The sequence below is a fragment of the Hipposideros armiger genome, unplaced genomic scaffold, assembly GCF_001890085.2.
Source record: "Hipposideros armiger isolate ML-2016 unplaced genomic scaffold, ASM189008v1 scaffold_3, whole genome shotgun sequence".
Classification (NCBI taxonomy): domain Eukaryota; kingdom Metazoa; phylum Chordata; class Mammalia; order Chiroptera; family Hipposideridae; genus Hipposideros; species Hipposideros armiger.
The window spans coordinates 9,882,864-9,889,143 of NW_017731353.1; the positions used below are offsets into that span (position 1 = coordinate 9,882,864).

The window sequence follows — 6,280 nt, forward strand, 5'->3', positions numbered from 1 at the left end:
CGTCCCGCCCGGCGGGGCCCCTCGCGCGCCGCCTCGTGGGGCCGCGGACCCGACGCGGGGAGCCTCGGCCGTGGGCGGCGGCCTTTATGCAAACGCGCAGCGCGGAGAGGCGGGCCGGCCGGACCTCGGGACCCACGGGCGGTGAGCGGCGGCGCCCCCGGGACACACGTCCCGCGTGGGACCCGCGCCGGCGGAGGCGCTCGACGCCCAGACGCTCCGCGCGCCTGGCACCGGAAGGGACCGAGCCCGGGCAAGGGCCGCGCTGCTGGTTTCGGTTTTTAATCGCAACACCCTCCACTCTTGTCAGTTCGACACACTTGACCTAGAAACACTAGAGAACCAGATAAACGGGGAAGAAAATGGTAACGTAACTCTAAAAACCCAAACCCGCAGGAAAACGTCAACTTCGCAGGGCGTTTCGTGTGCGGGAGGGGTCGCCCTCCCGCCGCTCCGACCAAGTGCCTGACCTCTGCGCCCCGTCCCGCCGACTCCCGGGGCCCCCGGTGACCGAGGCTGCTGGACCCAGAGGCCCGTGGAAACTGCTCCAAGTAGCAGCCGAGGAGAAAGCTGGCGTCCGGAGGACACGCAGACCTCGTCCCGGGACGGTGTGGTCGCAAGAAGCGAGCTCCTCCCGGTCCCCTCCCACGAGTGGCAGGGCTTCCGGCCGCGTGCTGCTGTGGGGCGTGCCCATCTGGCCCACGTGATCCTCAGGGACGGGGTCCCGCCGAGCAGAACCTCTGCTGTCCTGACGCTGCCGTGGCGTCAGGTGACAGGGAGGGCGCTGGGTGTGGGTCCTCGCAGGACGTGACTGAAAGGAAGCGGACACCTGGCGAAGTGACCGATGACAGTGGCTGAGGAGGGGGCGTGGGAAGCCAGCTCTGACTCAGGCACAAGACGTGGGAAAGCAGGCAGCGGGAGCAAAAGCTGTCCCCACGGCCGCTCTCAAAAGGGAGAGACCATAGGCTGCTGCTGTGTGTGAACCGCCGGGAGGCTGTTTCAGGAAGAAGAGAGGAGCGTTTCCACGAGTAGCTTCTGGTGTGTCCTCCATGGTTTGAAATGTCAGATGATCTCTTTGCTGGATCATGTGTTTTTGGCTTTTACCCCATGATTCTCCTTAAGAAACTTGGCGTGTGGTGTGTGTGTGTGCGTGTCTGTGTGTGCAGGTGTCACAGTGAGTGGATGCCGTTAACCCATAGGGCTATGCAACCAGAGACACACGTTTACTAGAAATAAAACACAAGACCGCCACCTGTTCTAGGGTTTCAGCATGATTGTGACCAAACCATTTTATAGAGTTCCTTACTGGAAGGCACAACACTCTGAAACTTTAAGACAACAGAGTATTTTACTCCAACATGATACACTTAAACCGGAATTTCCGACTGTGCATGTGATTGCTGTGACCGGTCGCAAAGCAGAGGGTGTGTGTTTTGATCCTGATGTGTCGTGCTGGTCCCCCAGCCCCTGTTGTTTTGAATGTATCCATTCTGTGCGGAGCTACAGCCACCTCCCCGACGCCCAGCTGAGTGGAGAATCCACTTTCCAGAGCTACATGGCCTCACTCCTCCGTCTGGAATCTTCTAAACATTGGAATTGGTGAAAATTCCAGGGCGTGGGGGAGGACACACTGTGTCTTGTTTTCCTGACTTTGGGGTTTTGTCTCTGCAGTCTCTTCTCAGCCATCACGTTTCCCTTGAAATCTCATAGTGAGTTGCCAAATTTGAAATGCATCAACCAGTTGTCTACACTGGAACCAGTCAAGCAGTGGCTGTAGTTTGAACAAGTTACGTGTGCATGTAAAATATATACATATATACATATATGCAAGTATGTGCATGACAGTGTATATCTTCGTACTTTTGATACAATGTATTCATTTGTTAATTTTTAATTATATTTGATATAAATCAGAAGTTTGTTGCAAAACTTTATATTTAAGAACAGTGTTAAAAAAAAAAAAAAGTCCCAACCACACAACACAACTGGGACTTGCTTCAAAAAAAAATTATGTGATTGACTAGTTTGCTGCTTGAGTCACATTTATCAGCCAAACTTTGGATTCTGCTATTGTTTCTACAATGACATTTTGTATGAAGCAAAGTCCTTGGATTAAAATAAAACTTAGCAAAAAAATCAAAAACAAAACCCCACCAAGCTGCTTGGTGATGTATGCAAAGGTTCGAGGACCGTGGGGCCCAGGATACCTCCATGGGCACGTGGCGGGTGCGTGCTGAGGAGGGCTCAGAGGAAAAGGGGGACTTGGACAACTTGCTTTGGGCCTGTTCATGATGCAGCCAGGCTGAGAACTGGGATGAATATTGGAGTTATGGGTAGCAAGAGGGGCCTCAGTAAGGCCTCTTGGTGGGTATGGTTGTGCTTGGGTCAGGAATACAGTGGGAGGGGTTAGGGTTGGGCTCAGCAGGCTGTGAGGAGGTTCTGTGAGTGTTTGGATAAATTAGCTTTTAGAAGTAAGAGTAAGGGTGAGCTAACTCTAAGAGACAGGGTTACGTTAGAGTTAGGTTTGGCATTTAAAACAGGGTTTAGGGTTAGGATTAAGGGTCAGAGTTGGGGTAGGGTCAGGGTCACAGACCATGTCAGGGTATTAGGGTTAGGGTCAGAGTCAGGGTATTAGTATCTGAGTCAGGTTCAATTTAAGGGTGAGGGTCAAGGTTATATGGGTAAGGTTAGGGTTACAGATAGGGTTAGGGTTTGGGCTTAGGATTAAGGTAGCGTTCAGGTTTGAGGTTAAGGTTAGGAGTTAGTGCTAGGGTGACAGGTTAGGGTTAGAGGTTAGAATTAGGGTGAGGGTTAGGGGTGAGAGTTTGGGTTTGAATTAGAAGTAGGGTCTAGGTCTGGGTCAGGGTCAGAATCAGTTGAGGGGGGCGGGGTTAGGGTTAATGTTAGGGCTCTGTGAGGAAAGGTGCAGAAAGGTGAGAAGTGAGTAAAAGTGATGGTAAAAGCGGAAAGGTGTAGGAAAAGGTCACATGGGTGCCGAGCGGCAGGGGTGGCATCAGTGCCCAGGAGGGGCTGGGTGTGGGCAGTGGAGTCTGAACCCCACACCCGAGAATGGTGACTGCACGCCGAGCCCCCTAATGACACGCGCACCCTGGTCAGGGAGGGTCTCAGGGCTGTGCCCAGCACGTTCGGTGTGGGTATGGATGTGTTGTTCCCAGAACTTGACTTCCCAGTCATGTCTGAGCCCTCTTTCTCCCATCACTGGTTTTCCCAGGGCTGGGGGTCATGAGTCAGGGTGCCCTTCTAGAGCTTCAGTGGAGGGCAGTGTGGATTTAAGGAGATTCTGGAGAAACTGCTAACGTGTGAGGTATTCAAAGAATGTTTTTCTTTAGGAACAAGAAGAAAAACTGTCCCGGGCAAAAAAAGCCGATGTGCACGGGCTGGATGGGAGACCGTGTCTCCTGGTGAGACAGCCACTATTTCGCCTTCCTGCTGCTCCCGCCTCACCCCCCAGAGGCTGCTAGGTGCCAAGTCCTTGGAGACCTAGCGTTCAGCAGGACTCTAGAAAAGATTTATTTCCCCTTTCTGGTGGCCTGGGACTTTCCCAGTCACCTAATAAAAGATGCGTGAACATTTGCAAGGACACTCAGGGCCTTGGTCCCGCGGTGCCCTCGCGCAGAACTGCCAGCGTGGAGTGGGGAAGAGCCTCTTGGCAGTGGGCACCTCCCGGAGAAAGCCAAGAGGAGGGCCGAGGGGCACAGGGGGCAAAGCACCCAGGGCAGGGACGCCCACTGAGTCTGCGCTTGCAGGACAGAAGGAAAAGCCATTTTCAGCCTGTTGAGAAAAACTTTTCTCCTTGTGACACAGTCTCTTGTGCTGAAAGAGCCCACAGTGAACCCACAGGGACAGCCGTCGAGGGACTGCCGGCCAGGAGGCAGAGGGTGAGGCGGGAGGATGCTCCCCCGGTCTCCTAGCGTTCCTGCTTCCTCGCAGACAGCACCAAGGAGCCACCTAACGTAACCCCGCCACCACCCCACAGCTTCTGGGGCACAGCCCAGCCCCCCTGACAGTGTCCCCTCACCTGTCCAGGCCACGCACGACGCCATGGTGTTGGCTTGGTGACAGTCCCCAGCTGTGTGACCGGCTCTCCAGGCCCTGCCCTCCTTTTTATCAGGCTGCCCGTCTCACTGCAGCCCGGGCTGTTGAAATGGGAGGGGGCGGAAGGAGCGGAGGGGGTGCTGGGGTGCCAAGTCGCATGATTGGGCAAGCCCGACCCAAGGCCTTGAACAATCCTTGGTTTTCTGGAACAATCACAAGGTGTAAACGGGGCTGTTAGTGTTGCCAAATGGGAGGGAGGCAGAGGGAAGCAGGAAGTATTTGTAACCCGTGGGGGACGAGCGTGACTCTGTTTTCCCTTGTGTGGGGTGGGGGGACCACGAGCGCCCCCAAACTCGATGGGCTTTGGCGGAGGAGGAGTGACTCACTGGCGGGGGCTGGTTCCAGACTCACCTGCTAGACTCTAGAAAAATAAACCACAGATAATAACAGAGTTTGGTGAGATGGCTGGATTTAAGGTACATACACAAAAATTAATAGCTTTTCTCTATATTAGCAACAACCCGTAGGAAATAGAAATAGGGCAAATAAGTGTCTTTTCTGCACAAGTGTCAAAATCTATACAAGACCTAGGAATAAATTTAATAATAACAAATTCAGTAGTAAAATCTATGAAGCCTGGACGCCTTCGGAAGGGACAGAGTCCTGGGCAGGGGTGGAGCTGTGGCTGCGGCTGATGTGGCCTTCAGTCACGCTGAAACACATCCGGGAGTCCACCCCACTCCCCTCCTGCTCTGGAGACAAAGGGCACCTTGAGTCCTACCTGGCCCCGCAGGTGGTGGCTTTGCCCGTCCAAATGTCAGCTTGTCTCCTGATCCCGGTGGCTGCATCCCAGTGGAAGCTGCTTCTCTCCCCAGCGGCAGGTTTGAGCCTAAGGCAGCTGGCACGGTGCAGGATCCCCGAGGGAGGCCCGGTGGTGAGGCCCGGGCTGTGAGTACAGCCCATGCGCCCCCCAGGCCTCCTCCCCGCCGGCCTTCTCCAGACTCCTGACAGTCCATGCAGAGCCTTCCTTCCTTCCTTCTCTTTCTCCCTCTCCTCTTCCCCCCTTAATTTATTTCTACACATAGTCATTGTATTCGCTGCAGCATTTCTAGAAATAACATAAACCTAAGACAGGCTTAAGTGTAGCCTTTTGGAGCCTGGAATTCTACAGCTCAGTACAAAGAAGTAAATATCTCCTCAATGGGCCGGTCGAGTCATCGGCGATGGCAGGTGGGTTGCCACGAGCTACCGTGTGTAGCCAGCAGCTGCTGTGAGTGGCTGTCCAGAAGCCAGCGACTGATCTGCCTCGTCCGGGAAGAGCGCAACGATGGTGCCAACTTGGGCCAGTGAAACGATGTTCTCCACAACTAGACTGAAGAACAAAAGGATAGCGACCTGTCTGTTCCCCTTCCCCCAATTCCCCAATTAAAAAAATAAAATTAGGGCCAGCCAAGTGGCACGGTGGTTAAGAGCTGGCTTGGCATGCCAGAGGGCCCCGGTTTGGATCCCACATATGAGGGCCAGTGACACTGCCCTCCACAGCTAAGATGCTGAACAACAGCTCAACCTGGAGCTGGGCTGCCATGGGCTGCCATGAGTTGCCGGCGACGGCATAGGCTGCAGCCTCTGCTGCAGTGGGCTGCCATGGGCTACCATATGTAGCCAGCAGCCAGCAGCCAGCAGCCAGCAGCCACCGTGAGCGGTCGTCCAGAAGCCGGCGACTGATCTGCCTCGCCCGGGAAGAGCGCAATGATGGTGCCAACTTGGGCCAGTGAAGCAACGTCCTCCACAACTAGACTGAAGAACAAAAGGACAGCAACTTGTCTGTTCCCCTTCCCCCAATTCCTCAGCGCTGTTCCCATCCCCCAATTCCCCAATAAAAATCTTAAAAAAAAAAAAAGTGATTGTAATGACTTGCTGGAGGCCTAGCTTGAGAGTTAAAAGCTTCTGAGAGTGCAGTGTGAAGGGGACCAACATGTTGTGAGTTTTACCTCCGGAAGCCTCGCCTGGTTCTCATGTTGAAGACTGGAAAAAAATATTCTCATATTTCCTGCATGGAAGGGAAAAGCACTTATTTGGAAGTGAGAAGAGGAGCAAACTTCCATTTGTCTCCGCCGTGAATTGTACAGAGAGTGCTTAATTCTCCCAGCAGCCACCGCGTGACCACATGTAAAGTACTGCCCACCAGGGATGCTCATTTGAACCCCGGTGTCAGTCACATAGGCAT

General features: G+C 54.0%; 1 long non-coding RNA gene across 1 annotated transcript; it reads right to left on the bottom strand.

Moving 5' to 3' along the window:
• Window positions 1–3,837: 3,837 nt before the first annotated feature.
• Window positions 3,838–4,964, bottom strand: LOC109382648 (uncharacterized). Its single transcript, XR_002123953.1, has 3 exons — window positions 4,835–4,964; window positions 4,465–4,474; window positions 3,838–4,256 (listed from the first exon to the last, which is right to left on the bottom strand). It is a non-coding gene; the product is annotated as an uncharacterized LOC109382648 (long non-coding RNA).
• Window positions 4,965–6,280: the final 1,316 nt, after the last annotated feature.